The following is a 21,245-nucleotide window of genomic DNA, read 5'->3' as shown; positions in this document are numbered from 1 at the left end:
GAGTAATGGCCAGTTTTCTGGACCAGAGTAAGTGACTTTAAAATGTTCTGAAAATTATTCTTATTTCTATATTTCATTAACTGGACCATTTGTTTGAAAAAGAGATTTTTAATGACAAATTTCACAAAGGATTAATATATTGGGAACCTATGTGATTGAAGTTAAAGATGTTTTAACTTATCACAGCGTTTGGCGATGGCTCCATCAGTACTTATTTTGGGCACCTATTTTATTGATCTGCACACTGAGTAATTATTTCCAGTTCAGTTCAGCGACACATGTAAATCAGATGATTCCGGTTTTTTTTCATTATTTATTTATTCTTCACAATTGCAGTCTCTTATCTGAAAAGCAAAAATAGGCCATACAAATCACATTTCCTTGATTAGTAATAAATTATGTATTTATTTTTGGTTTTTTATATGTATATTACAACAATACTACAAAATTTCATTAAACCCTTAACCAATTACCCAGCTACTAATTTGCTGCAAACACTACAGAATTTGTTCTCTGCTTGTTCGGTTATTTTGGTGCATTTAACTTTGTATGGCTCTCTTCGCTACTGGATGCACCCTCATACTAACCCGGCCAACAGCAATAGTATGCTGGATTCCTTGGGCGACGGGCATTACGTCAGCAGCGTTTCCCACTAGTGCAAGTAATTCCACCCATCACTTACTTCTTAAAGTCCACACTTCATCACTTGCACCATTGCAACGTGGATTCTTGGGACTGTGTTTCAGTCTATGGTCGCCGTCCTCAGTCATCTTCACTCCATCTGCAGAGTATGTTGTCTAGCCTGGATGACAGCATGACGACTTGTGGTTGGACGCCTCTTGAAGTTTCCTCTGTCTACCTGGATACTGCGGCTGCAGTATCGTCCAGGATGCGCCAAGTCGACTTGCTCCTTAGTGCTGCTTTGGGATCCCGTATCCTTAATACCTGACGTCCATTTCCCGCTGCATCTTCATAAGAGCGTGCAGTCCCACAATGTGTATTCTGGTGTGCCCACAATGCCGCAGGACCAGTTACCATCCATCTGTCTCCTGATTTTGTACAGATACGTGGCATAAGGGCCATGACCAGTCAGGTAACGTATCAATCCTCTCGATGGGTTAAAAAATATCTATTTTAATCTCTCCCTGATGTTAGAGAGAAAATCCCATGTTCTCCTGCCTGTGCCTGAAGTGTACCACTCATTTTGCCACAGTTTTAATGTGCGGTATTTTGTTGCCTTTTTCGAATTAGCCTCGGTTCCTTCGTACTTCAATTTGATTGCCTTTCCTTAACCAGTGAAAGACTGACTTTTTCCTGATTTCCAACGATAGTGGGCATATTCCTAGAATTGCTAACAAGGCATCTTTTGTTTGGGTTAGATAACGGTGTTGTAGGTGTCCGGCCGGGACTCCCAGCGAACACAAACAAGAAGGCAGGCAGAGGGTACGGTAGGTACAGAGCGACCGACCAGTGTGCCTTTCGCCAGTCGCAGCCACCAGCAGTAGGCCAAGGTCACGCCGTCCTGACCCTCTACACACAGTGACCTCGCAGCAAGTGTCTACTCCAGGCCGTACTGTCCCCCCCCCCCCCCCCCAGTCTAACCTCAACGCTCACCATCGTTTCCACACCTCCATTTGGCATAGTCGTTCCTCACAGCCTGCTTCCAACCAAATTTCGTAGAATGCTGTCTCCGTTGTGAGACTGGATTCGTGATTTTCTGTCAGAACGTATACGGTTCATAACTCAGGGGAAGTCATCGACTAAGGAAGAAGTCATATCTAAAGTTATAGGCCCTCTACTGCTCTTAGATATACGAGAGTGAGTCAAATGAAAACCTTAAATATTTTTAAAAAATATTATTTATTGTGCAGAAGTGGTACAAAGTTGTATCACTTTTCAACATAATCTCCCCCACACTCAATGCAAGTCCTCCAGCCCTTACAAAATGCATAAATTCGTTTAGAAAAAAATTCTTTTGATAGTCCGCGCAACCACTCATGCACTGTGTGGCGTACCTCTTCATCAGAACGGAACTTCTTTCCTCCCATTGCGTCTTTGAGTGGTCCAAACATATGGAAATCACTTGGGGGCAAGGTCTGGTGAGTATGGTGGATGAGGAAGACACTCAAAATGCAGGTCTGTGATTGTTGCAACTGTTGTACGGGCAGTGTGGGGCCTTGCACTGTCATATTGCAAAAGGACACCTGCTGACAGAAATCCACGTAGCTTTGATTTGATTGCAGGCCTCAGATAACTTTTTAGGAGATGTGTGTATGATACACAGGTGACAGTGGTCCCTCTAACCATATAATGCTCCAAAAATGACGCCTTTTTTGTCCCAAAAGAGAGTCAGCATAACCTTTCCTGCTGATGGTTCTGTTCGAAACATCTTTGGTTTTGGTGATCAGGAACGGCGCCATTCCTTGCTCGCTCTTTTCGTTTCCGGTTCGTGGAAGTGAACCCAGGTTTCGTCCCCCGTAACGATTCTTGCAAGGAAGTCATCACCTTCTCGTTCAAAGCGCCGAAGAAGTTCTTCACAAGCATCAACACGTCGTTCTCTCATTTCAGGAGTCAGCTGCCGTGGCACCCATCTTGCAGACACTTTGTGAAACTGGAGCACATCATGCACAATGTGTTGTGCTGACCCATGACTAATCTGTAAACATGCTGCAATGTCATTCAGTGTCACTCGGCGGTTTTGCTTCACTATGGCTTAAAAAAAAAAAAAAAATAGGAGTGCGGGTAAGCTACTACAAACAGCATAGTGAACGTATTATAGTGGCAAAGATAGACACGAAGCCCATGCCTACTACAGTAGTACAAGTTTATATGCCAACTATCTCCGTAGATGACGAAGAAATTGAAGAAACGTATGATGAGATAAAAGAAATTATTAAGGTAGTGAAGGGTGACGAAAATTTAATAGTCAAGGGTGATTGGAATTCGACAGTAGGAAAAGGGAGAGAAGGAAACATAGTAGGTGAATATGGATTGAGGCTAAGAAATGAAAGAGGAAGCCGTCTGGTAGAATTTTGCACAGAGCATAACAATCATGGATAACACTTGGTTCAAGAATCATAAAAGAAGGTTGTATACCTGGAAGAATCCTGGAGATACTAAAAGATATCAGATAGATTATATAATGGTAAGACAGAGATTTAGGAACCAGGTTTTAAATTGTAAGACATTTCCAGGGGCAGATGTGGACTCTGACCACAATCTATTGGTTATGAACTGTAGATCAAAACTGAAGAAATTGCAAAAAGGTGGGAATTTAAGGAGATGGGACGTGGATAAACTGACTAATGGCAAAGAAAGCGTTTCTGAAGAAGAGAAATTTGTTAACATCGAGTATAGATTTAAGTGTCAGGAAGTCGTTTCTGAAAGTATTTGTATGGAGTGTAGCCATGTACGGAAGTGAAACATGGACAATAAGTAGTTTGGACAAGAAGAGAATAGAGGCTTTCGAAATGTGGTGCTACAGAAGAATGTTGAAGATTAGGTGGGTAGATCACGTAACTAATGAGGAGGTATTGAATAGGATTAGGGAGAAGAGAAGTTTGTGGCACAACTTGACTATAAGAAGGGATCGGTTGGTAGGACATGTCCTGAGGTATCAAGGGATCACAAATTTAGCATTGGAGGGCAGCGTGGAGGGTAAAAATCGTAGAGGGAGACCAAGAGATGAATACACTAAGCAGATTCAGAAGGATGTAGGTTGCAGTAGGTACTGGGAGATGAAGCTTGCACAGGATAGATTAGCATGGAGAGCTGCATCAAACCAGTCTCAGGATTGAAGACCACAACAACAACAAGATGGCTTCAACCTGCTGCAATGATCTGTGGAGTCACAACGCGTTGTGCCTGATCTGGACGAGGAGCTTCTTCCACTGAAGTCACACCATTTGCGAACTTCCTACTCCTTTCGTAGACTTGCTGCTGTGACAATCATGCATCACCACACTGAACCTTCATTCGTCGATGAATTTCAATATGTTCCACACCTTCACTGCGCAAAAACCGAACAACAGAACGCTATTCTTTCCTGGTGCAAGTCGCAAGTGGGGTGGCCATCTTTATACTGATACTGCGACGGTATGTGTGCATCTGCACTATGCAGCCACCTACAGGCCATTCTGCACGCTGTTTGTAGCACGCTTACCAACTTACAGGATGACTGCGTGAAATTTCGAGTTGTTATTGCAAATTTTAAGGTTTTCATTTGACTCACCCTCGTATAAATGATTTAGGAGGCAATTTGAGCAACACCCTTTTTAGATTGTTTACAGATGACGCTGCCATTTACCGTATAGTAGAGTCATCAAAAGATGAAAACTAATTGTAGCAAGATTTAGATAAGGTACACTCAGGTGACAAGTCACGGGATGCCACCTCATATCGTGTCGGATCTCCTCCTGCAAGGTGTAGTGCAGCAGCTCGACGTGGCGTGGAGTCAACAAGTCGTTGGAAGTCCCCTGCAGAAATATTCAGCCATGCTACCTCTATAGCTGTCCGTATATGCGAACGTGTTGCCGGAGCAGGAGTTTGTGTGCGAATTTACCTCTTGATTATGTCCCATAAATGTTCGATGGGAGACATGACGGGCGATCTGGATGGCCAAATCATTCGCTTGAGCTGTCCAGAATGTTCTTCAAAGCAATCGCTAACAATTGTGGCCCCTTCATATGGGACTATGTCCCCTATAAAAATTTCATCGTTGTTTGGGACACAACACGGTGTCGAGTACAGGCTCCTCATGAAAGCTAGCCTACGTGTGCTAGTAACAGTAGATGCGCCAAGGAAATCAAATACTCTTTTGGCAATAGTGAGGCCTGACGATAGCGGTTGTGTGCCGTCGAAACCAGTTGTGTGACAGAATAAAGACGTTCTCAAGATACAGCTGTGGTGACACTTTTTCTCTTATATATCGTCAACTGAAGTCCCTCGTCCATGCAATAAGATGGACAGCGATAAAGTAATCCACCTTCCTCTCACGTTCCTTCCTCCCATAAGTCTGTAACGAGCCTCGTTACATCCTCCCCTAAATCGGTAACGAGTCGTGTGCGATCGCGGGAATTACGATTATGACCAGAAAATAATACATTAATGAGATTAATTTCTTTCGATACAGGGAAAAGCAAATACGCTACCCGATCAGAAGTGTCCGGAAACCCTTATTTGATGCAGAAATGAGCACTAGACGTCGCAAAAGGCATATCAGCCAGAATAGAAGGAGGGGAGCGTATTGTGTAGTCAGTTACAGCAAAATTGCCAGGACAGCAGAGTTCAGTGACACTGAACGTCGACTAGTTATTAAATGCGACCCGAGTAACAAATCCACCAAGGATATTTCAAACTTTGTAAAGCTGCGCAAGTCGACTTATAGTGATGTAACCGAGGAGCGGAAAAGCGAAGGAACAACCATAGCCAAACCAAGACGGGGCAGACCTAATGTACTGATGGAACAGCGCCGTCAAGCATTGCGAAGGGTAATTGTAAAAAATTCCACGAAGGCAGCGGAAAGTGTCATTCATCAGTTCCAAAGGGCTACCAGCAGTCGAGGCAGTACAATGACAGCGCGCTGGGAGTTAAAAATAATGCGCTACAATGGTCGACCTGCTCATCACAAGCCATACGCTTCTAAGGCCAATGCTGAGAAGCGCTTGAGGTCGTGTAGAGAGAGAGAGAGAGAGAGAGAGAGAGAGAGAGAGAGAGAGAGAGAGAGGGAGAGAGAGTAGCGGACAGTTGACTGGAGACGAGTGATTTGGATTGATGAGTCACGCTTTACTCTTTTGCAATCCGATGGAAGGGTTGGCTTTCGCGAATGCCTGCAGAACCTCACCCGCCATCACGTATAATGGCAGTAGTGAAGTACAGAGGGAGTGGTATTACGGTATGACGGAATTTTTCGTGGTTCGAGTGTGGTCCCCTTGTTCGGCTTAAGCAAAGGCTAAATGCTGAAGGATATGAACAAATTTTTCAGCTGGTGTACTGCATATTTTGGAGGAACAATTCGGAAACGATGACTGTATGAGCAACACACAGTTCCTTGTTATAAAATAGCATCTGCAATGCAACGGTTTGCAGGCTGTATCGTTATCCTGTATCCCGATATGCCTCTGTGTTCGATTCGCTATAAGGAGTTATGGATGACCTGTATCAACTGCTCAATTGGACACATTCGGTGGACTCCTTGTAGCGCACTAAGCCAGTCAAAACAGACGAGCAGCCTGGTACTGCGATGCCTCTGAAACCATTCCCGACGACGTCCTTGTCGTTAGCGACGAACCAGTTTCTCCGTTGGACAACGATGCGGTTGGGAATGTTCCTAACCATGTTTAATGAACCATTCGGCCTGTTGTAATTCATGGAACCACACAAAACCAAAACGTATCTGCGTGGATCGAGACTACAATCCCACTCAACCTAAATACGAGTCAGTTGCCTTAACCGAATGAGATTTACAGTGATGTTCTCGGAAGAAAACTAAAAGCCCAATGAAAAATAGGAAAACTGTAAAGCGAATTCCATAGCCAAGAGCGTAACACGTGTTTCGTGTCATTTAGCCACCACACACACACACACACACACACACACACACACACACACACAGGGTTTCCCAGAATGGCCCTGGCGCTTCAGCATCAAGTTTCGAATCGATAGAAATGAAGCGATAGAGCAGGAGGATACTGCGCTCAAGGAATTTAAGAGAAACTGGATCACATAATGGAATTGTGACATCCGAGCTCTGCGGAGACTCGCACCGTGAAGTACAAAACGTGAAGCTATAAATTCTACGAAAAGCGTCAGAGACAATCAAGGCAACTTCTATTTGACAGTATGCCTGATAATTTCGTTAAGTAAGATTGAAGTGAAGAAATCCTGGAATGAAGGATAACAGCCGCGACAAAATAAAATAACTGTGAAACTGTTGTATGTTAATTTATCTTTTACTCAAGAGTAATTATTAGGAACGAAACGTCCTAGTAAATTTTATATTTCCGTATGGTTAATACATGCAGCGAGGAAGCATAGTAATTTGTGTTGCATTCTTTTCATTGCTCAGTACATCCGAAGACAAAGATGTTACAGTTCATTTAGGACACGTTTATACATCACGTTCGGAACGCCACAGGAAAAGAAACCATACGAGGGTAGTTCGGAAAGTAAGTTCCGTTCGGTAATAAAAAAGTAAGTATGTGACATAGCGAGACCTCGGTGCCGGAATTGCAAGTTGCTATCAAGTCTTCGAATGAAGCACTAGAGTAACGAATGAATTCACAACAAAAATGGTTCAAATGGCTCTGAGTACTGTGGGACTAAACTTCTGAGGTCATCAGTCCCCTAGAACTTAGAACTAGTTAAACCAAACTAACCTAAGGACATCACACACATCCATGCCAGAGGCAGGATTCGAACCTGCGACCGTAGCGGTCGCGCGGCTCCTGACTGAAGCGCCTAGAACCCTTCGGCCACATCGGCCGGCAATTCACAATATCCAGAGATTTATGGCTCTGACATTTTCGTTTATTTGGAGTTATGCATATGGGGCCTGAAGATGGCATAGGGAAATGCTCAAACTGGTGGCCTTCAAAATAAAACAACATCTGAAGTTACACGGGTCTCATTAACATTGACAATTACACTACTGGCCATTAAAATTGCTACACAACAAGAATTGCAGATGATAAACGGGTATTCATTGGACAAATATATTATACTAGAACTGACATGTGATTACATTTTCACGCAATTTGGGTGCATAGATCCTGAGAAATCAGTGCCCAGAACAACCACCTCTGGCCATAATAACGGTCTTGATACACCTGGGTATTTAGTGAAACATAGCTTGGATGGCGTGTACAGGTACAGCTGCCCATGCAGCTTCAATACGATACCACAGTTCATCAAGAGTAGTGACTGGGGTATTGTGACGAGCCAGTTGCTCGGCCACCATTGAGCAGACTTTTTCAATTGATGAGAGATATGGAGAATGTGCTGGCCAGGGCAGCAGTCGAACATTCTCTGTATCCAGGAAGGCCCATACAGGACCTGCAACATGCGGTCGTGCATTATCCTTCTGAAATGTAGGATTCCGCAGGAATCGAATGAAGGGTAGAGCCACGGATCTTAACACATCTGAAATGTAACGTCCACTGTTCAAAGTGCCGTAAATGCGACCAAGAGGTGACCGAGACGTGTATCCAATGGCGACCCATACCATCACGCCGGGTGATACGCCACTATGGCGATGACCAATACACACTTCCAATGTGCGTTCACCGGGATGACGCCAAACACGGATGCGACCATTATGAAGCTGTAAACCGAACTTTGATTCATCCGAAAAAATGACGTTTTGCCACTCGTGCACCCAGGTTCGTCGTTGAGTACACCATCGCAGGCACTCTTGTCTGTTATGCAGCGTCAGGGGTAACCACAGCCACGGTCTCCGAGCTGATAGCCCATGCTGCTGCAAATGTCTAACTGTTCGTGCAGATGGCTGTTGTCTTGCAAACGTCCCCATCTGTTGACTCAGGGATCGAGACGTGGCTGCACGATCCGTTACATGCGTGCGGATAAGATGCCTGTCATCTCGACTGCTAGTGATACAAGGCTGTTGCGATCCAGCACGGCGTTCCTTATTACCCTCCTGAACCCACCAGATCCATATTCTGCTAACAGTCATTGGATCTCGACCAACGCGAGCAGCAATGTCACGATACGATAAACCGCAATCGCGATAGGCTACAATCCGACAGTTATCAAAGTCGGAAACGTGATGGTACGCATTTCTCCTCCTTACATGAGGCTTCACAAAAACGTTTCACCAGGCAACGCCGGTCAAGTGCGGCTTGTGTATGAGAAATCGGTTGGAAACTTTCCTCCTGTCAGCACGTTGTAGGTGTCGCCATCGGCTCTAACCTTGTGTGAATACTCTGATAAGCTGACCATTTGCATATCACAGCATCATCTTCCTTTCGGTTAAATTTCGCGTCTGTAGTACGTCATCTTCGTGGTGTAGCAATTTTAATGGCCAGTAGTGTACTGAACCAGCCGATGTCCCCTGTCCATAATGAACCAACAGAGATACTTATGGGTAGTCTAGTTCGCCATAGTATACAGAAATGGGAAGGAAAATGCTGTAATGCCAACTTTACTTTTTTTTCCTTCGCACGCCGTTGGTTTAACTCAAAAATTAACCACCACTCCCCGCTGTCCAATTTCTAAAAGTGACCTTGCGCGCAGTATACCACTTTAAGAGCAGGTAAGATTTCGGGTCCGCGCGCAGTCGGGATCGCCCGTTAACACGACACGAGACGGACGGGAAGTTCCCTCCCTGAGTCAAGGCCGCCCGCCTGCCCAGCACAAGGAAATGGCCAGTCTGCGACCCCCGGTCCGGTCCTGCCCGGTTTCCCCACGAGCGTCACCTTCCCGGAACGCCGGCCAGTGCAGCAACGACTTCCGAGAACGTCCAGTGGCGGTCGGCCGCGGTCCAGCCGTGAGTCGGCCCCGGCGCGCCTCTGGCCAGACAGTTTCCCGATGTCGGCGTACGAATCCCATGCCGTTACGACACATACCTCCACACTTTCTACCGTGCCGACTCGTGCCCGTTGCCTGACTACCGTGGAGACCGTGCCTCCTGCGCAAGCAGTGTACGTTCTCACGTCACAAAGGGACGAAACAGTTGCATTACCCATATATCGCACCCCAGAGAGAAAAGTAACTGAAGTCGAAAAACGGCAATTTTTAATTGATGGCACTGAAAAATACATGTGAAATGCCCCATTGTGCACCTGAGGACAGCTGAATCAGTTTTGCTGCAGGCTACTTCATGATTCGCCACGGTAAGAACAGTGTCGCTTCAACAATGCTACTGGAAGATGTGTATGGGTCATTCAAGAAGAGGCCGGCCGGAGTGGCCGAGCGGTTCTAGGAGCTGCAGTCTGGAACCGCGCGACTGCTACGGTCGCAGGTTCGAATCCTGCCTCGGGCATGGATGTGTGTGGTGTCCTTAGGTTAGTTAGGTTTTAGTAGTGCTAAGTTCTAGGGGACTGATAACCTCAGCAGTTAAGTCCCATAGTGCTCAGAGCCATTTGAACCATTCAAGAAGAGCGGTACATTCTGAATTGTCACACTTATCGTGTGTAGCGTAATTTAAAAGTAATTTTTAATAACCTTGATTATTTCAATGTCTGTAAAGTAAGATACTGACACTGTATAAACAACCACTGTATTAACGATTACAGCTGTTGTAAACGTTACGAAATTTCATGATATTTACAACATCTGTAATCGTTAAAACAGTGTATACCCATGCATGTCTCAAGGATATTGTAAAGTAAGACACGGACGCTGTATGAATACAGGCACTGAGATGATCAGTGATGCTCTTGGCTCGATCGGCTTAAATTATAATCTATGGTAAAAAAGATTTTGTCTCTGTCTGCGCGGTAACCACAAGTGTGAGATTAAGGGACACGGACAACGTGACATAAAAGTACTCTAAGAGCAGAATAGTGACCTAGGCATTGTTTTGGTGGAAACCGTACATGAGCAGATCATCAACAGTACCAGGAGAAAACAACTGAATATATCTGGAATGCAGTGCGTAGCATCGCTCAAGAAAAAAAATTGGAAATTTTTGCTTTAAAAAAAGCTCACATTGAATCTCTTTTCTCGGCGAAATGTATTCCTACATTATATGATGCCAATTATGTTTTCGTAAACTGATCCTTGAATTGTATTTAGTTGATATTCATTATTAAACTGTATTAATTTTCAGAAATTATAATTTTGCATTTTGTACTTTTCTAATAAAACAATTTCATCTTGTTTCTCTTTTTTTTCTACCTTAACTATTAATTTTACCTGATGCAAGTTCTAATGTCGTATAGCATTACAGTAAAATATATAACATCATTCGGGGTCGACAACAGGGAAAAATAGCACATGAGGGGGTCATAACCAAAACAAAAAGTTTTTAGGAAAGCGAGAAAAGTGACAACTCAAAGAACCAATAATTACTTGATAGGATCTCACATTCGAAGAGAACAGGATTACGTGTCCACATTACTGTTGTACAGAATATAATGGAATTTATTGCTAAAAATATTTACATTGAATTTAAAGAAAGTTTATGCTATTTCAGTATAAGTTTTTAGAATCCTTTAAGTCGATATCTCTTAAAGTGCTGCATTTTTGTATTGTGTTACTGTTCATTCCGAGGTGGTAGACGTGAAGTCCCTGCATCTACTATGTCCTAAGTTTTGAGACCGACGTTATAGGTCACTCGTCAAAGAAATAGTGACACTTCCTACCAGATTATAACCGTGCACCATACCGGACCGGAAGTCGAACCTGTAACCTTTGCCTTTCTTGGGCAAGTGCTCTACAGATTCAGATATTCCAGCACGACTCACAACCGGTCTCATTTCTTTACTTCCACTACTACCCTATGTCCTACTTTCCAAGCTTCACTGAAGTGCTCCATCTACCTTGCGTGTCAAGTACTCCTGGAAGATAGGATAATCTGGAAGTAATGATAACATTTGGTTCACTAGCTTGGTGCCAGCCTCTGGACATGATGTGTTTGTGTTTGCGTTGTCCCTGGCAGTGGGGGAGGAGCCTGCACAGGCAGACAGCTTTGTTCTGCTGAACATCATTAAAGGGATAGCATGATTTTAATTTCTCCGACTGACAGTTTTATCACCGTGTATTGATTCCCGTGAGAGACAGCGGTGATTCTATATTCCCCGTTTCAGCGAAATAATAAAAATTTCTTCTGTCACCGAAATTCTAACCAACCATTTATAAATCTACTTTAGGTCGCGTTGCACAGATTTAGTAAAAGAAATTTTTATGTATCCCCACAAAGTTGTTAAAATCTTCATTACGCTGAAACTACACACATCAAAAAAAAGTTTCGCATTATCCCAGTTCCCAGAACTCCTGAAAATAGACGTTGCCTGTGGATATAGTACACAGACACAGCCACTTTGACTGTTCAGAAATGTCACTAAACCCGCCCAAAGATGTAAACAACCACGCATGAGCAGCGCCTATTAAACGGAGGGGGTCCGACAGCCGATCAGTTCCAGTCATTCCACCAGAAAGAAGCTACACGGCTCGAGTTGTCTGTACTTCAACCATGCCTAGACGGTCAATACCGCTGTTCGATCACGTCCGCATTGTTACTTGGTGCCAGGACGGGCCTCAACAAGGGAAGTGTCCAAGAGCCTCGGAGTGACCTAAAGCGACGTTATTCGGACATGGAGGAGACACAGAGAGACAGGAACTGTCGATGACATACCTCGCTCAGGCCGCTCAAGGGCTACTACTGCAGTGGATGACCGCTACCTACTGTTTAAGGCTCGGAGGAACCCTGACAGCAACGCCACCATGTTGAAAAATGCTTTTCGTGCAGCCACAGGACGTTGTGTTACGACTCAAACTGTGCGCAATAGGGTGCATGATGCGCAACTTGACTCCCGACGTCCATGGCGAGGTCCATCTTTGCAACCACGACACCATGCAGCGCGGAACAGATGGGCCCAACAACATGTCGAATGGACCGCTCTGTATTGGCATCACATTCTCTTCACCTAGAAGTGTTGCATACGCCTTCAACCACACAGTCGTCGGAGACTGTGTTTGGAGGCAACCCGGTCAGGCTGAATGCCTTAGACGCACAGTCCAACGAGTGCAGCAAGGTCGAGGTTCCCTCCTGTTGTTGGGGTGGCATTATGTGGGGCCGACATACGCCGCTGGTGGTCATGAAAGGCGCCGTAACGGCTGTATGATACGTGAATGCCGTCCTCCGAGCGATAGTGCAACCATATCGGCAGCATGTTGGCGAGGCTTTCGCCTTCATGGACAATTCGCGCCCCCGTCGTGCACATCTTGTGAAGGACTTCCTTCAGGATAACGACATCGGTCGACTAGAATGGCCAACATGTTCTCCAGACATGAACCCTGTCGAACATGCCTGTAATAGATTGAAACGGGCTGTTTATGGTCGATGTGACCCGCCAACGACTCTGAGGGACCTACGCCATATCGCCGTTGAGGAGTGGGACAGTCTGGACCAACAGCGCCTTGATGAACTTTTGGGTAGTACGCCACGACGAATTCAGGCTTGCATCAATGCAAGAGGACGTGCTACTGGGTATTAGAGGTACCCGTGTGTACAGCAATCTGGACGACCACCTCCGAAGGTCTAGCTGCATAGTGGCACAACATGCAATGTGTAGTTTTCATGAGCAGTAATAACGACGGAAATTTTTATGTTGACCTCTATTCCAATTTTCTACACAGGTCCCGGAACTCTCGGAATCGAGGTGATGCATAACTTTTTTTCATGTGTGTATTATCGACAATATGCCATCCAGCAGAGTTTATATTTTAGAATTACTATATCGCATGTCCATACTTTTGAAGTATGTCATGTCTTCTTAGTGCTTTGGAGCAAAGTGCGCCTTGTGACTATACTGTAATATGCAGGGTCATTCGGTGATTATGTTACTGACTTTCAGGAATGACGAAAGAAGGGTAAATATATCAGATTGAGTTGAGGGACCTTAGTCCGGAAACGACCAAGTTGAAATTTATAACCGAAAATCGTCCTGATACCTCTGACAGTGGACCGCTTCTACAGCTTGCTATTTGCTTTCCATATTTTGAGAAGAGGTAGCATGGATCAAAACAATAAAAAATGTGGGCTTCTAAATGTGTATCTTAAGATCTATGAGCGCTCGATCAGTAGAAGGCATATCTTTCACAGCAGCATAGTGTTCATAGGTATTAAAAATTGCATTTTACAGCCCATGTTTATTGACAAGTTTTGCTTTTTTTGTCCATACTACTTAATCCTCAAATATGGAAAGTAAAGAGCTTGCAGCAGAAGAGGTCCACTGCCAGAGGTATCAGGACGATCTTCGGTTATAAATTTCGACTCTGTCGTTTCCGGACTACGGTGCCTTACCTCAGATTGATATATCACAGAGTATATATCATTGCGGTATCGCCCCGTATAGGCCGAAATAAAATACTGTGCACTTATTGTTTGTTACTCCTAAGCCCAAACGTGCGACTGCATGAATTACAGATTGAAATACGCTGAACACAAAGCTAGTTTCCATTGTTGCTGAAGGTTCTAGAATACGTTTTGTTTGGCTACGCTAATGTCTAAGGGCCAACGAAACGCTTTAGTCACAATTTTCCTTGTTAATTAATCACTCAATCTATAATAAAAAAAATGTGTAGTCAGGGAATTTATTTGCGACGAATAAAAAATAATGTTCACAGTACACTCAAGTTTTTTGTTTTAAACAAGATACAGAGCTTATTGTTGTCTTTCTGCATCGAAGTAAGGTAACGACTGTTCGAAAGCTTTAAAATACAACAAAAACAGAGTGGCATACCACTTTAACTAACATGTGACTTATTGAGTTCACACGAACTCGCCGGAGTATTGCCAGGTATTCGCTACTGACGTGCCCGAAAACAGGAAGTCCCCGATTTCGTACCATACTTATAAATTTTCCGGGCACTACGGACCTGTGACCTAATCTCCGCTCATACGTACGTCTTTCCTGCTGCACTTCGTACAGCCGAATGACCACGAGCAAGATGGCCATCGGTTATTTTACCCTTCACAGGGTCCAACTACACTTGACATTACTTATTGCAATTGTGAAGTCACTAGTGGGCTGTGTGTATCGACTTTTGCGAGAGCGAGTGAACTACCCTTGTGTCGATTGTGTGCATTTCGATTATTTATTTAGGGTGTGGGTGTGTGCGTGTGTGCGTGTGTGAACGCAGTCTGGGACTTCGTTATAAATGTGATACAAGTATGTTCTGATTCAACCATTTTCGTCTAATTAGAGAAGGAAGGATGAAATAAATATTTGGGTGTTTGTTTCCGAATATGTAACGATTTGCGAGTGTGTGGTTGGGCAGGAACATAAGAGGACGTCTTAAACTGATGCGAGTGGAACGATGAGCAACAACATTAATATTCTTCCTTGTCACAATTTTTTCCCCATGTTGCGCAACCACAAACACATACCTGCAAAGAGCGCTCGCTACAACAGCGAGATTATCCTCTCACTAACACATCCATAAGCCAACGGCCTTGCCACAGTCGTAACACCGGTTCCCGCCAGATCACCGAAGTTAAGGGCTGTCGGACTAGGCTAGCACTTGGATGGGTGACCATCCGGTCTGCCGAGCGCTGTTGGCAAGCGGGGTGCACTCAGCCTTAGTGAGGAAAACTGAGGAGCTACTTGACCGAGAAGTAGCGGCTCCGGTCTCGGAAACTGACATACGGACGGAAGAGCTGTGTGCCGACCACATGCCCCTCCATATCCGTATCCGGTGACCCTTGTGGTCTGAGGATGACACGGCAGCCGGTCAGTACCGTTGGGCTTTCATGGCCGGTTCGGGAGGAGGAGTAACACATCCATGGACACCAGTTTGGCACTAGCGATCGACAAATGCCTAACATCGTTTAGGGACATCTTCACAGCGCCACTACGTCATTATTACGTGAGTCCCTGCAAAAATTTTGTGAAACGTACTTGACCCACCTTAGCAGTGTCGTTACCCAGATTCACACCCTTTCGTTTTCCAATACTTGAAAACAATTTCACACTATACATATGCATGATACATTAGATAACATGGAAATTCACTCAACTTTTCACTGCTATGCTTGTTTTTCAGCTACGTTCATTTGTTCGTCCAATATTTAGTATTTTGTATGCGAAAACATCAAGCAGTTCCATCGTTAATAAATTAAAACAAACGTAAATACATTTAAAGATCAGGATCAAAGTCTGAATTTGTATGCTGCTGCTACTTTTATTGTTTTGCTGAAAACTCACGTCTTTATGCATGTAATACATATTCCGGCATGTAGTTTAACAAGCAGTGTTTACCAACAATCTATTATATTCTGATACATATATCTGTGATACGTAATTTATAAAAATAGCACAAGACATTGGGGCGACTTCTCCGTTTGTATAAAGGAGAATCACGTGAAAGAAAAGTGTTATGAACTTATTGAAACTATGGTATGTGAAAAGGAAGCTTTCTCACCTAAAGGGACTTTTCTAGAAGTTGTACGTGAAGCTGCCATTCTATATTTACTACCTGCTAAATGCTGCCAGACTTGATAACGCTAGTCCGCATTTACTGATTTCCCATATCTTTGACAGAATAGAATTTTTCCATCACTTATAAAAATGCCACTAAATTCAGTAACATATTGTTCCAAACGGAAGCGAACACTTTACTTTCGTTATTAAATCGCTATTCACTTCACTGAAGATACTTTACTGTACAAATGTTCTGCTTTAAACAAGACGAGGAATTTGATTGTTGTGTACATTGCATCAGCCATCCACATAATAAATAAGGGATTCCCTTTCAGATAGCGTGGCAGCACGTGTAGTTGAGGTCATTCACTGCGCAATACCTTTACGAGTGAAGTTCATTCAGATTTCAGTCTCATATGATAATGGACGAGAGCTTTGTTATATTTGAAAATTATAACAAAGAAAAGTGACAAATTGTGTTTTAGCAGAATTATTTAAAATATTTATTTACGTATAATATTACAAAAAGGTATATTTTTATGTGAAACAGCATTTCGTATATGACTGAAGTGTGCTGTTTCGGCAATTTCCATCTTATCGTTTCTTATCTATAAGCAAAAAATATTTGTTTACGTTAAAAGCCGTACCCTAGATATGATGAAACTGTAGATAATTTTTGCTTTTGCAAGTATTATCTGTCTTTCACAACTGATAGAGGAGGATATTAATGTGTAACGTCCCGTCGACGACGATGTCATTAGTGACTGAGCAAATTCTCGGATTAGGGAAGGAACTCTGTCGAGTCCTTTCAAAACAGCCATCCCGGAGTTTTCCCAGAGCGATATAGGTAAATCACGGAAATCCTTAATCAGGATGTAAAGATTAGAAACCGTCCTGATCGCAACTTTTTATTTTCATTGGAGTGACCGGTTTCGATTCTATTTAAGAACCATCTTCAGACTCCAGAACGGTGGGTGGACTCCATGGAGCAAGTTGCGCCGATCCTCGACGCTGGAATAACTGCTGTTCTGAAGATGGTTCTTAAATAGAATCAAAACCGGTCACTCAAAAATAAAAAGTTGCGATCAAGACTGTTTTTAATCTTTAAATTTTAATTTTTATAGATCGCTGATGATGTTTTATAAAATTTTAAATCAGGATGGTAGGACGCAGGTTTTGAACAGTAGTCCTGAATGCGAGCCCAGTGTGCCAACCATTGCATCACCTCGCTCGGTTTTTTCACAAACTGACATGTTTCACCAATTTATGTTAGGCAGGGTCAGTTGTTTTCAAGCTTCTTGTTATTTTCGTGTGCCCATTGGCTCATGTAAGCAGTAGGTGAAAAATTTTCACTGAACGGAAGTGTGGAACAGTAATTGCTGACTTCTACTGTATTCAGCTAGGGCTTACGTAAGTACATTAAAAGAATATAAGACACGGTGACGATGAAACTTCCTGCCAGATTAAAACTGTGTGTCGGACCGAGACTCGAACTCGGGACCTTTGCAAAGGTCCCGAGTTCGAGTCTCGGTCCGGCACACAGTTTTAATCTGGCAGGAAGTTTCATATCAGCGTACACTCCGCTGCAGAGAGAAAATCTAGTTCTGGCACCGTGACGATGTCTAACACAAATTGGTGAAACATGTTTCATTGGAAATAATAAATATCAGGTTCAAACGATAGACAGTGTTTATTCTTACCCACGTGATAAGCTTAAATCATGTAGCAACTAAGGAACAATGGTTGGAAATATTAGCAATATCACTCCGCTATAGTTTGTGGCTATAAAGTCTTTTTTTTTTTATAGGAGTGTATCGGAAAGTTGGACACTAATCTGGCGTCATTAATGATTGCTAAGGCTTCCTTGCTCTGTTGCTTAGTATAATTTACAGGAACCAGTGTCAGAACATTAGTCGTAAATAAGTTATATTGTTTCCAACTAATTTTTTGGTGGGAAACATCACTAGCCCTCTCCTGTCTCCCCATGCAGTTCTTCTAAACGCGCACCTCAAAAAGTTTCTTGCATTGACCGTGGAGCAGTAGGTGACACGGACCGTCAGTAAGGTGATCCCAGGTTGGTATTTTAGTGCAGGTGCTCGCTTAAATACAGTATGTACACCGGTGCCAAAATTAAAGCAACAAACCGCTGTTTCGTTCACCAAGGTCTCATTCATGATATAATCATACAAACCGTCAACAGATGTACGTACGATCGTGTTCTGCACGGAAGACGGCATTCTAGTCAAGGGAAAACAAGCCAAAGATGACGTAAGGGCACCTACAAAACGGGATAGTGTTTTCCGGGTAGTCCCACATCCACAATCTCTCTATACACAGTCACATACACTGCAGTAGGGCACAAAGAATAGGCCTACCAGACTGTGCGGTCGAGGGCCGTAGGAAGGATGGGAGCAGGAGAGTCGCAAACTGGTGTGGCCTTATGGGTTAATGTGAATTGTTTTGTTGTTTCTCGAATGTGGCTACAGTTTAGAGAGATCAAACTATATCCTGAAGACCAGGGTAGGACCGGCCACGTGTGACTTCAGAAGACAGGACCGTTATTTGGTTGTAAGGGCCTTAGTACTGCATAGCAACTGCCGTCTGACCCCTGAGCATCCAATGGATATGTTACACCGAGGCAAACGGTGTGCAGAAGGCTTCGCCGGAGTGGCTTTTACTGTCGGGGACCTGCTGTATGTGTACCTCTGACGTCTTCACAGAAGGGAATGTTTAGAGTGGAGTCGTCAACATGCCACCTGGACGGTCTGACAGGAGGCCAATGTGCTTCTCCCACCAATTTGGTCTGGAGAGTGATTCACGAGCGATTCGCACCTGGAGGGAATGTGTAACACGATTTGGGGACCCAAACCTTGTGGAAAGAGACCGATATCGAGAAGGATCCCTCGTGGTGTGGGCAAGGATTGTGTTGACCAATCAAACACCTCTTCAGGAAACTTTACGGATGACTAAGCAAGGTGTAACTGCTGTCGGTTATCGTGACGAGATTTTTAGATATCATGAGCGGTTGTTGTGAGGTGCTGTTGGTCCAGACTTCATAATGATAGACAATAATGCTCGACCTCAGAGAGCACGGGTGGTTGACGTTTCCTGGGAAACTTCATTTATTGCACACATGGCTGGCACGCTCGCTCTCACGATTTGAATCCCATGGAGTATGTCTGGTATGCACTAGGGAGACTGGTTGCATCATACAAACATCTACCAACCACTCTTCTAGACTACTGAGCAGCTCTGCAGTAAGGAGGGGCATTATTGCCTTAACATGAGATTGACGGCATTATTCACAGCATGCCCCGTCGCTGTCAAGCCGGTATTGCTGTATTAACCAGTTGTCGGAATTTATTTATTTATTTATTTATACGTCATGTTCCGTAGGATCAAACTGAGGAGCAAATCTCCAAGGTCACGGAAAGTGTCAGTACATGAAATTACAACATAAAAGTAATAATAGATAAAAATAAATGTTTATAAACCCGTAAAAACACAGTCCGTAAGTTCAAGTAAACGCAATCAACAACACAACAAGAAACAGCTCAATTTTTCAAAGAACTCCTGGACAGAAGAGAAGGAGTGACCCATGAGGAAACTCTTCAGTTTCGATTTGAAAGAGCGTGGATTACTGCCAAGATTTTTAAATTCGAGTGGTAGCTTATTGAAAATGGATGCAGCAGTATATTGCACACCTTTATGTACAAGAGTTAAGGAAGTCCGATCCAAATGCAGATTTGATTTCAGTTAAGTATTAACCGAGTGAAAGCAGCGTATTCTTGGGAATAATCTAATATTATTAACAAGAAATGACAGTAAAGAATATGTATAATGAGAGGCCTGTGTCAGAATACGCGAACTAGTGAAGGGAGTCGACAAGAGGTTCACCAACTTACACCACTTGTTGCTCGAACCGCCTGTTTCTGAGCCAAAAATATCCTTTTAGAATGGGAATGTTTACTCCAAAATATAATACCATACGACATAAGCGAATGAAAATAAGCAAAGTAGACTAATTTTCCTGTCCAACGCTCACTCACTTCAGTAGTATAGTAAAATTGGCAGCATTCTTTAAACAAGATCCTGAACGTGGGCTTTCCACGAGAGCTTACTATCTATTTGAACACCTAGAAATTTGAACTGTTCAGTTTCACTAATCATATGCCCATTCTGTGAAATTAAAACGTTAGGTTTTGTTGAATTGTGTGTTAGAAATTGTAAAAACTGATTTTTAGTGTGATTTAGCGTCAGTTTATTTTGTACAAGCCATGAACTTAGATCATGAACTGCATTATTTGAAAGCGAGCCAATGTTGCACACAACATTGTTTACTACCATGCTAGTGTCATCAGCAAACAGAAATATTTTGGAGTTACCCGTGTGTGCAAATTCAGGAAAAAACTAAGAACCTTTTTTGTCTACCATTATACATGTTACAGTTGCTTTAAGTTCTGCGTTCTTTACATCGTTTCTACTTTTCCATCACCTGTTTATACTGTTTTGTGGCAAAATACACGCAAGCATGCTACATTTCCGCTTGTTGCTTTAATTTTCAACACCAGTATAGTCGCTGCATCCTCAACTCCGCTCATCCCCGCTCTCGCAGCCAGCGCCACCCCAGTATTTAGCCATCAGCAGTCTTTTTGTTTCTTTTTTGCAATCCCATGACACTATTTTTGCTCTTGCTTTGCGGTACATACTGTTGTATATTGCCTAGCTAGTGTGTAAATGTTTCACGTGTTCAGCTCTTCTGCTATCATTCGTATCAGTGCATGCGGATAGTCCTGCACGATAAGCAACACGCCACACGAAGTACGAAATCTTATTGGTTGTCTGAATACGATCATCTCTCTTATCTCAAGTCAACTTTGGAGCCGTTTACACCGAGGAAAGTCATTTGATAGCACCATGTCGATGCGACTTATTTTTTCGCTAGCAGTGCAACGTTTCCGAGAAATGGTGTTGTGGTAGGACTTAAGTGGATGGCTTGAAAATGGACTAAAGTCTGAAACTTGCCGCCATTTAAATACAACAAACTTGGGTGCAATTTTGGTGGTTTGTAATTTCATTGAATTTCTGAGGAACTATTTCCATTCTAAAAAGTGAGAACTTTTTCAAGATGTTGCTTCGTTC

The 21,245-nt window shown here is 43.4% G+C and overlaps 1 protein-coding gene and 1 pseudogene across 2 annotated transcripts in view; one reads left to right on the top strand and one right to left on the bottom strand.

Moving 5' to 3' along the window:
- LOC124798305 (aromatic-L-amino-acid decarboxylase) overlaps nt 1-21,245 on the bottom strand; it is a 210,872-nt gene that overhangs the window by 149,242 nt on the left and 40,385 nt on the right. The window lies entirely within an intron of this gene.
- On the top strand, nt 15,127-15,244 carry LOC124799444 (annotated as a pseudogene).

This window comes from Schistocerca piceifrons, chromosome 5 (assembly GCF_021461385.2).
Source record: "Schistocerca piceifrons isolate TAMUIC-IGC-003096 chromosome 5, iqSchPice1.1, whole genome shotgun sequence".
In the NCBI taxonomy this organism is placed as follows: domain Eukaryota; kingdom Metazoa; phylum Arthropoda; class Insecta; order Orthoptera; family Acrididae; genus Schistocerca; species Schistocerca piceifrons.
Note: the sequence above shows the minus strand (reverse complement) of the source record. Positions and strands in the feature narration are given on the sequence as shown.